The 11,387-nt window shown below is 38.2% G+C and overlaps 1 protein-coding gene across 3 annotated transcripts in view; it reads left to right on the top strand.

Annotated features, from left to right (window-relative positions):
* Positions 1-435: 435 nt before the first annotated feature.
* LOC109422690 (mucin-5AC-like) overlaps positions 436-11,387 on the top strand; it is a 375,256-nt gene continuing 364,304 nt past the window's right edge. For 2 of the 3 annotated variants that reach the window (XR_003897093.2, XM_029872070.2), the window contains exon 1: positions 436-734. The gene's annotated coding sequence lies outside the window, so the exon portion shown is untranslated. Of the gene's footprint in view, positions 735-1,710; positions 1,730-11,387 lie in introns of those variants that run through there. The other variant, XM_062860856.1, reaches the window with a different exon arrangement.

Here is an 11,387-nt window from a genome sequence, read left to right as displayed (position 1 = left end):
ACGTCTGATCAATTGCCCTAATGATCCCAGACCCTATGACAACCACTATCAGCATGTTGAACAGCAGGCACAACAACAGTAAAGAAGAAACACCAAACAAATACTAAATCTAATATTGATACCCAATGCCAATGTAACCCCACCTTACGGTAACTTTAGTTAGCATCTCACCATCTGTTTTAAGTGTTTACTATCGACGCTTCCTCCTGACCGAACCGGCGCGCTGCAGCAACCGACGACGTCGACGAAAACGACGTCTACCCCAACGTCGCGGCGCTGATTCAGGCGCGCGCGCAAGCATGCGTCGCTGCCACCCCATCTGTAGTACTACCTAGGCACAAAACGTGCTGCGCGAAAACTTACTTCACGAGATGACGTCGACTCTAGTACCAACAACGGCGCGCGAAGTTCAGCAACAGCGCCGGCGACGACGGCGTGACTTCCAGACCCCAGACGGCAATCAGCAAAGTTCAGTTTCAATCAAATCCTCCCCGAAAACGGTCGTGCACGGAATCGATTCGCGGTGTTCGCCAGTGTTCTTATACAGTAGTGTGACTCGGACGCGTGTGCAGTAATAACAGCTTGCGTTGATCATCATCACATTCGTCGGTCTCCGCCGGATTAGAAGGACCGTCAAAAGTGTTCGTTCTTAGAAAAGGCTAAGGGAAGATCTACGTCAGTTTGGAGACGACTGCCTGCGACGGCGACGTCAGTTGGGGTGCATTATAGTTTGTGTAAGTGTTTGCTCGCTGCCGTGCCATGCATGGATGCAAGTTTGAACCGTTTTTTTGCGATGTTTTTTTCCGTTGAGTCTTGAATTGATCGAGTTGTTTGGGGCGCGGAGAATGCACTTGTGAGGATGATGCTGAGCCCGCCTTATTTGGAAGTAGACGACGGCGGCGGCGGCTCCCAGGAGGGATGTAGATTTGCATTCCTCGTCTCATCTCAACGATCATCATCGGTGTGGCTTGGTGCAATGAGTGCAGTGCGGCAGCAATAATGATTGCTGAACTGGCGCGTGATGCAATTGCGGTGGCGGTGAATCTTGTTGTCTACTACTTACTGCTGTGGACGGCATTTACGGGGCAGTATGACAGGGAGCGAGAAAAAATATTGAATGCTAAATACCAACCAGTTAAAGTGTGCGAGAAAAGTGCTGCCGGCAGAAGGAGAGCAGAAAAACGGGGCAATCGGAGAAGATGTTCTGTCTTGTTATGTTATACGGTGAAATACAGTGCACAATCGGTTACACTGTTCATGGGGTGTGGGAGATGATTTAAAACAGATCGAAGAGGATACAGTGACTCAAATTTATGACCATACTGGAAGGTGTTATTGAACCAATTTACGTAATAGAACAGAATAGTTCTCCAAATTTGGCATAATAGGAGACGATCGGTGAAATACTAGATTTGCAATAATGAATTGCATTTTTGTATGATGAAAAGTTAAATTATCCGTTTCTGCAATAAAATGGCCCAAAAAGCGTGGGTATGATGATTCTTTGCCTAATTTGATGCAGTTTGAACAAAACTTTGGGTAACTGTCGTGTTGTTTTCTCCATTTCTTGCCTCTTCAACAACACAGTTACCCAAAGTTTTTGTTCAATCACATTACTTCAAATCTAGTACTTCACCGATCGTGCCCTATTGACATATAATACTGGCAACACATTTATGCTGTTTTAAGTATTATTTATCATTGGATGATAGTCGCATATCTGGAATAGGTAAGTACGATAATACGACATTCTTGGTTACACGGCACCCTTGACAATCGCCCAGATTGGCCTCACACAATACTTGGTCAATGTTTATTTCCAAAGTGTTTCTAAAGTTTCTTCAAGTTTGTTTTTTCTTTATTTCGCATTTGTTAAAGATTTTTTGTGAGAATTTTATTTTCGACGAAAAAATACGACATTCTACTAAAACCGATGGTTTTAGGACCCTAAAGAACCAAAAATGTGTTCAGAATTGCGATATCTCCTTTCATTTTTAAGTTATTGAGCAAAACATGGAAGGTTTTCTTCGGGATCTCAAAAAAATGGCCAAAAATGCTGATTTTTCGGTAGTTTTTTGTCAATAACTCAGAAACGAGTTAAGATATCGCAATTCTAAGCACAGTTTTAACCTTTGGGGTCTTCAAGTCATCGGTTTTAGTAGAATACGTATTTTTTTTTCGTCGAAAAAAAATTCATGGCTTTTTTCTTTTCATACAATGTTTGACAACTTTAGGCCCCTTGAGGGACCATTTAGCCTTGAGATACGGACTTCAAATTTTGACACGATCATTTCTTAGCTAAAACGATAATTTTTCAACAACGAACTTATAACATTTCCAATTTTTGTAAAATAAGGGGCGGCCTATTGGTCAGCCAACGCAAAAATCAAGAAATTGACAATAATTTCCATGCTCAATGGCCTGCAGTCAAAAAAGCTCAAAATCGCATGTTTTGCCATAGAAATTTAGGTATAGTTAAAAAGTGGTGACGTGCTGGAGCATATCTGAGCCCAGATTCAGACTCAGTTACCAAACATTTGTCAGAGACACATATGTCTGTCTCAACCAAAAGTTAATTCTTGTTCCGCTGTGTTAGGGCCTGTCCATAAACTACGTAGACTCTGAGGGAAGACGGGGGGGGGGTCTGGCCAAAGTCTACGGTCCTTACAAATTTCGAAAATTTTGTATGGACGCAAATCTACGAGAAAGGAGGGGGGGTCTGAGATTGCCAACGTTGAGTCTACGTAGCTTATGGACAGCGCCTTATAGGTTGATTGATTGATTTGTCTTTATTTAAAAGACTTTCAACCCTTGACCCTTATAAGTGATACCTCTATCTATTAAGGAGGTTACTCCAGTATTCCTGATTAAAAATCCAAAACCGTGACATCGGCTTTACGAACTAGAAGGATTTTGTGATCAATTATAACAATTCAACGAATTTTATTGGGAAAACGACTGGAAGCTTACCTAGTGTTGAAATTGACGAGTTTCGAAATATTTTTTATGCTCAGTCATTTGTATACAAATAAATGGACTTTAATTTGAACAATGGTTATATTTTCGGTTTAGGGGAAAATGATTTAGATCGATGAGATTTGTATTACCTTATGATAACTATTAAGTTGCCGTGTCATTAATTGGCTCGGTAGCTTAATAGGTAAAGCACTAGTCTAGCGAATAAGGGCCTTGAGTTCAAATCTCACCTGAGCTGTGGATTTTTTTCCCAGTTTAACCAATAATTTACCAATCTGTACATATGTACGTTGAGTTATTTGAAAATCGTAACTTCTAGGGATTCCTCTAGACATTCCCTTAGAAATTTATTCTTTAAATCTTTCTGGGATTAATTCGAAAAGTTTGCTTAGGGGTTTTTTGCAGGATTTCGTCATAACTTTTCCTAGAAGTTTTTTTTTTTCATAAATTCTTCATGGGGTACACTAAGAAAATCTCCCATGGTTTGCTTAAGTTAACTCAGAATTCCTCTAGAGATTTCTAAAGATATTATTCTTAAGATCTTTGTGAATGAACATTCTTGTTTTTTTTTTATTTCTTTGAGATTTTGCTTTCATCTTATAAATTCTCAAGTGATTTGTTTCGTAATGCCTGAAATTTGTGTATAACAAATTCCTGTATAAATATCGAATGAAATTACTTAAGAAAATTCTCGAATGTTTCTGACAAAACTATAAGAATTTTTAGTTGAATTGTCAGTTAAAGCACTTCTTAATTACTAAAATTCCTTATTAAATCAGATGAAACTCCACTTAATAATTCTTTGGAGAAATTCTGAGAACGCTGACTATAAAAAATTAAAAAAAAAAAAATACTTCTAGGAAATTCATTACAAATATTTCTTAGGATTCCATGGCTGGAGCAATTCATTCATCAGAAGACACTGGAAGAGTTCCCGTAAGAATGGATTTAACATTGGAATTTTCAGAGTGGTTAACCATATTCCTAGTAAAAATCCTTAAATCATTTTAGGAAAATATGTCAAGGCACCATGAAAGAAATTTATAACAATGCAAATCAATCCCTGTGAGAATAAATAGTGAAAACTTTGGAATAAACCCTGTTGAAGAAATTCATGGATAAATAACTGAAGAAATTTCGGAAGAAATCATAGAAAAAAATCTTAAAGATTTTTAAACCAGCAAGAAAATCTTTAAAAAATGGTCTTTAAGTAATTTTCCCGGAGTTTCCTCCAATGATTGCTGTAGGGATTTTTTAGTAGTATAACTGTGGAGGAAGGTATTTTCAGATTTTTACAGGCATCTCCCCATGATTTTCCCCTGGCATTTCATCAGTATTTCCTTAAAACAGTGTCGATAAACTACGTGAACTCAATTTTTGGCCATTTCAGAACCACCTCCCCATCCACACTCACAGAATTTGTTCGTACAAGATTGTCGTAATAAGTTTGTAGCGTACACTTTGACCAGGCCACCGTCTGCTCCTAAGAGTCCAGTTCATGGACGGGCCCTAAAGTATTCTTACAGGACAATACTTATCTTATTTTTCATTTCAGAATGTCTCACGGGGATTGTCCAGATATTACTAAAGCAAATCTCAAAGGTTATTTCTAAGAATTACCCTCACAAGTGTTTGCTAATTATTCTTCTTCGAATAAGTTTGTATTATGTATTGTATTTAAAAACTTTAGAAATTCTCTCTGTTTCATTCAGTATTTTTCAAGGGTTTTTGAGGATCCCTTCATGATATTTTTTAAGGCTGATTTTAATTTTTTCCAGTGTTTTCTTTGCTAAAAAATTGTTTACGAATCTTTTGGTACGTTTTCCTGGGTGACGGGTTCTGACAGATTTCTCCAAAAACGTTATGCAGATTGGTTCAGCGATTTTGCTAAAAAAAAAATCTTAAAGGAATATTGTTGAAAAAAAAAAGGAAATTAACCCCCTAATACCCAAGCCCGCCTTTAGACGGGGTATAGTTTGAGCATTTTTGTAATTTTTGTTTCGTGGGAAATCAAAATTTTCATATTTTTGGCTGATATTTAGGACTGTTTTGTATGTCTCAAAATGATTTTTGGTGTAGTTTAAAGCGTATTTACATTTTTAAAAAATCATTGAAAAATTGATGTTTTGGTCACCTTTTAGAAATCATTGTTTATTTTGTATTGAATCGCTACAATTAACATATTTTAAATTTTTCCCAAATAATTCTATTCTTGTTTAATAGTTTAAGGGGATCGAATACACTGTAAAATTATTTTCCTTAAAATTACACGGAAAATAAAATTTCATATGAAAATAATTTAAAATAAATATATTTCAACAATAATCATAAAATCTTAAAATGTTTTCATCCCAAAAAATCCGTATCCCAAATAGGCTTCCAGGAAAAATATAATAGTGTGGGGATGTTCAAAAATAAAAATTGGAAAAATCAAAAACTGAAATTCACGAAATCGAGAATTAAAAAGAATCATCTTCCAAAACATGTTTAAATCGATTTTAGATGACGAAAAATGATATTTAGATCAAAATCAAAAATTTGGGCATTAGAGGGTTAAGTTCTGGAACAACAAGATAAACTGCGTTAATTTATGAATCAAAAGTTCAGTTCCCAACCAGCACGTCAATATTTAGTCCATTCCTGTTGAAAGCGCTATTTCTTCATACACTATTGTAGACTGTTCGAAAATAATATTTAATATATACGTAATGTTCAAAAATGAAACATCACGAAACTCGTGGATTTGGCGTGCATTCATTTTCACAATCGCGCGAATTTGGCGTGGATTCAAATTATGCGCGCTCAGATTTGGCGCGGATTTTTCCTACACTTCTCATAACAACCCTAAAGATTTCATCGGCCATCTTTCCATCGATTATGTCTGAAATCTCACCTTGAGATTCATTTAGCAAGTTTTTCAAGAATTTATTAACAAGAACATTCCTGAGATTCTTTTATTTTCGGGGTCTTCTATGGAAACTCTTCTTAGAATTTCTTCAGAAGTTCCATCAGAAATTCTTCAACCAAGATTTTTTGGAAAATCTTCTATAATTTCCTACATATTCTAGAATCTCCCCCAGATTCTAGAATTTCCCCCAGAAATTTCCCTAAGAACTCCTCATGAATGTATTTCATTAATTGCTTCAGAAATAGTTATGTAGATTCCTCTAAAATATTCTCCATAGAACCCCTTTCACAAAATCATCTACCCTTAAACATTTTCTCCGGTATTTCTTTTAGTAAATCTCACATAGATTTCTTTAGAAATTCGTTTATGAATTTCTTGAGATATATCTTAGATGCCTTTCGAAATTCCTTAGGCTCTTTCAGAAAATTTCGGAAATATCTCCATGTAATTATTCAATTTTCCAATAATTACTTCCGAAATCTCGGCAGGAATTTCTCCAAAAACAATGTCTGTGGATTCCTTCAGAAAGAGCTCCAGCGGTTCCATCAGAGCTTCCTCCAGGAATGCTTTAATATTTTCTTCCAAGGTAGCGTCCTCGAAGACGTTAATTTAAATAATATTAATATTAATGCTAGTAATAAGGCCGTTACAAATATTTGTTTCACTTTTTGTCCCACCACTCCTTGACTGGTCGAGGGGGGGGGGGATAAAAATAATAAAGCATTTAATTTAAAAAAATATTAAAAACTCATCGGATTTGTTAAAGAATTTTTAGCAAGACCCGATATTTTGATAAATATTTTTTTATCTGCCCCCTCAAAATGCCAAATCCTGCCAAAATTTTTTGAAGGGGGGGGGGGACAAGAAGTCAAAATTAAATTTGTATCCACCTAATGAGTTAAATACATTTTTATTTTCATTATTCTGAGGAAGATTACAAGTGGTAGTCGAAATACGCGTATCTGTCAAACGATAAGCAAAATAGGTCGGAATTAAAAGGTATCAGGTATCAGAAGATCGGCTCCAGAGGCATGTTCTCCTCCATTTTGGGAAATTTGTGCCATCGCCATGAACACGAGCCTATTCATCATTTACCTGACGGAAAACAGAAGAAAAAAAAGGCGCTCCATTACAATTTAAGATCAGAAGAGCACACTTTTGGTTATAAAACTACTAATACTGCTCCGATTCATATGACAATTTTACAGTATCATACTATTATACAAATATGATCTAAGTAAAATTTTGAGCCATTATGTATTAATACTTCCAAAGTTGTGGCAGTTTGAATATGAAAAAAACTGACAGCGTGTCACTTAAACAAATATAATTTTGAAACGGCAAAATCAAAATGAATGAAATTTTTACACAACATTTGGACATGCATTCTTTATATACAGAAAAAAAATCATTGAATTCGGTTCAGTATTTCTGGCTCTATAAATAAAACAGTAAATATGTGTTCTTATTCTTGAAGCCTCTTTGTACAATATTTTAAAATTGCAGATCTTAGGATTCAACAATATCTCCGCAAAAACTAAACCGATTTTGATGAAAATTTTATGGCATTAGCTATATATAATGCACCATTACTGGTCCAGCTATTTTGGCGCGCAGTCCAAAGTTATGAAAAAAACTGTTTGACCAAATTTTGACCGTACCACCCTTTTTGAGACTGAAGAAGGGCAGCTGATTGTCTCGGGGAAACTCAAGGTCCACCACGCTATTGCTCCGGTTAGCGTAGTAAGGGCAAAACACTGTGGAGGGTGCCCTGGTACACCATACGCTCCGTTTGCGATTAGGTTTTTATAAGACCCCCAAGCAAAATAGGGCGTAATTAAAAGGTACAAAACTGATTACATACACTCCATAAAATCACGAATTGTAGGCCGTCATCTTTAGTTTTGAACCACCATTTCGAATATTCTGGCCGTGACTCTGGACCATGTCAGATATACCCATAGCTTAAGAGCTAAAACTCCTTAAAAAGCCGCCTCTTCGCCGCTTGAATTATTGGCCGACATCGTGTTTTTGTAATTTCCTTTGATGATTTCCGCATTAAAATCGGCAACTGTGCTAAATTTTACAAAGTTCGGCGTAGTTTGATGTGTCGCATGATATTTTTTTTAGTTTTATATATGAACCGTTCTCCGGTGCTGGTCTGGATCACTGAAATGGCCTTAACTCTGCAATACCTGGACCGATCCGCACCATTTTCAATAGCAAACAATGCGGTAAAATTCCGGTTCGATTCGAGCTATAATCCGTAAAATGAGAAAATGCCTTAAAAGTGAGTGAACTTTTTTCCGCACAGACATACATACATATACAACACACATACATATATCATCTCTGTTCGTCGAACTGAGTTGATTGATATATGTGTGACTCGACTCTCCGAGCCTTCTATCGAAAATTAGTTTTTGAGTGAACATATAGCCTTTCAGTACACTTTGGTGTACGAGAAAGGAAATAGGTGTGATGACACCATCCAGCCCTAGTATGAAAATGAGCTACTGTACTTTATTAGTGCACGACTGCTCCGATTGGGGTCGGCAGTCAGTTTAAAGCAGTGAATTTAAAGCAGAAGTCGTCTGTTGTCCGCACTACTGACCGAGTGAAATGAATCGTTTTCAATGGATTTCGCAATTTTCCCACCCGCGTGATATGCAGTGGGGTCAACACTCTACCGGACGATGGATGACCGACCAGGTCAGACGGGGTTCGTCGCTTGCAACACAGTTGCTGTCGTTGGTTGTTGGATGATGAGAGGTGAATTCAGTGTTAACGTGATGGGGAGATGCTTCAGTGGAGACTGAGACTGGATTTAAACGAGAAAACTGGAGCTGAAGGGTTGATTGTCTGCTGATGAGGTGGAAGATTGTTATCAAGATATACCATGCTGCACTCTTGAGTGGAATGGATGACAAGTTGACAATCGTTTTGTTTTGTTTGTCTGTTGAAGTAAAAATCTAACATAAGCTTTTCAACGTCATTCCACAATTATTGCACTGCTTGAAGATCAATACATATTAAAGGTAAATCTAGATGCTAGGTTGTCTGTCGTCTAAGACCACATTCAGAAGGACATCTCAACCCCTTTGGATACTTGAAACCAATTATTCTAAAACTTATGCTCAAAGTCACCAAATCAAAAGCGATCTACGATTGGAAGATAGACTTCGCCTCATTACACTCGCACAATTTTCCCACGAGCAACTATGTTAAATCACCCGTCTAATCGTGTTCCGAAGCACGCAAAAATCCCGCTAATTTAAGCCCGTCGTCGTCGTCGTCGTCGTCAGAGAGTGGCAAACGCGAGAGAGATTGCACACTTCAACGGGCTGCGCTCTTAATTACAGCACTGGGCGACGACACGACGACGACGACGACGACCGGGCGATAGTAGGTGCCACTCAGCGCGATCTTTCATAGCAAATTTTCGGGTCGGTTGATGCGCTTGGAGGTGGCGGCATTTAGGGCCCATCCGAAGACGTGTGCCGTAACATCATGTTTTGCCACACAACCAACATGATGCTTCTGCTGACTGTTGGCCGTGCTGGGGTGGACTTTTAAATATCACCATTGTCGTTTGCTAATTAAATGCTCGCCGCACGTTGCCGGACCAACTGCAGTTCCATCACCACCAGCATCAGCATTGGCACGACTAGCTGTGGCTAGGCGCAAATCGGCACGAACGATCAATTCAGTTCGATCGAAGCGATGGGGCATCGCTCCGGGGTTAGCTAATCTGCTTTGCTAATCACAGCTGATCGTGCAAATGAGGAACAACCAACCGATCGACCGTCCGATGCTTCCAGTAGTTGAGGCAAATGATTACTGTTTTCGAGTAATTGAATGGTTCAGGTGAACACTTGGCGACCGTTGAACTTTACCGTGTTATTGTTGTTGTTGAACTTCAACATTCCGATTTTTTTGCAATCTTTAGGCAATCACATTACGATTGCTGAAAAATAAGATTGAAGATGCTGTTTTTAAACTCGTGCTCAAAATATGGTATGAAGTGAAAGGTTACTTGCTATTTGATGGGCTACAACTTGTAGCGGTGAGTCAACGCCGAATAAAACAATCGTCTGCACTGGTCTCGACTCTCGGTCCTGCGAAAATTGCTTCCAGTCGTTCTTCCTAAACGTTTAGAGACCTTAAGTCCTCCTAGGTTTTAACTTGTCGTTTCTCCGACATACAAGTTACGTCAGGCCCGTGTACAGAAGTGGCGCCAAGGGAGGGGTTTTTCTCAATTTCGGCAAAAGGCAGCGGGGTGTCGAGTGTATGAAGCATGGGCGTAGCCAGAGGGGGGCAAGGGGGGCCGTGGACCCCCTTGGCCACCAGATTTTTTTTTTAATCGAGCCAACTCAAAGATTGTCAATAACTCAGAGTTCCAAAAAAAATCTCATTAAATGAACTATGCTAATAATGAAGGTTTTTATCCACAATTATCATACCTCTTTTACTCGAGAACTACAGGAAATTTTGCCAAATATTTCTTCAAGAGAACTACTTCAATCTTAAAATAGAATTTTATGAAATAACATGCTTGGTTTAATGGCTAAATTTTGTGATGTTTATTTCTGGAATACAAAACCAGCATACCAAATTGTCCAGATATGCGGGAATCGGTTGCGGTAGGGAAAAAGAAGGACTTCGTAGAACCATATGCTGCAATAGAGTGCGGTTATATGCTACTGCTACACGAATTGTCTCTAGTATTCGATTCAAACAAACGTCATTTTAAGAGCAAAATACCTGGGATTTCTTTACGAATCCTTTCAAGGACACCTTTGGAAATCCCTTTATGCATTTATTCAGGAACTTCTTCAGGGATTCTTTCAGAAATTCCACAAGCGACTTCTACAGGAGTTTCTCCTTCGTGAATTCTCCCAAGGTTCCGATAGTGATTGTTTCGTGCTTTGTTCCAAGAAATGCTTCAAGAATGCCTCCCATGATTCCTTCAGAAATTTTCACAGATACTTTTGCAAGGACGCATCGACGAATTCCTCCTGGAATTTTTCCATAGCTTCCTTCAGTGAATCCATCATTGATTGCTCCAGAGAATTTTTCAAGAGTTCTTTTATGGGTTTCACAAGACATTTCTCCGGGAATTTCTCCTGGGATATCTATAGAGGTTCCTGCATTGATTGTTCTAGTGCTTTTTTCGAGGGTTCCTCCAGGAAGTTCTCCAGGGGTTCCCAAAGGAATGTCAACAGAAATTCTTTCAAGTATGTTTGCAAGTGTTCCTTCCGAGATTTCTTCAGGGATTACTCCATATATTTCTTCAATAACTCTACTAGAGATTGCTCCAATAATTCAATCTGGAATAATCCAGAGTATTTCAGTAGGAATATCATCCAGAAACCCTTACAGGAAATTTTACCAGAGATTGACTAAAAATTAATCCAGGAGTTCCTTAAAACATTAAACAATACATTCTTTTGGGAGTCCATGCAAAGATTCCAACAATAATTCGTTCAAAGAATATTGCATA

The sequence above is a fragment of the Aedes albopictus genome, chromosome 3 (genome assembly GCF_035046485.1).
Source record: "Aedes albopictus strain Foshan chromosome 3, AalbF5, whole genome shotgun sequence".
NCBI lineage: Eukaryota > Metazoa > Arthropoda > Insecta > Diptera > Culicidae > Aedes > Aedes albopictus.
Note: the sequence above shows the minus strand (reverse complement) of the source record. Positions and strands in the feature narration are given on the sequence as shown.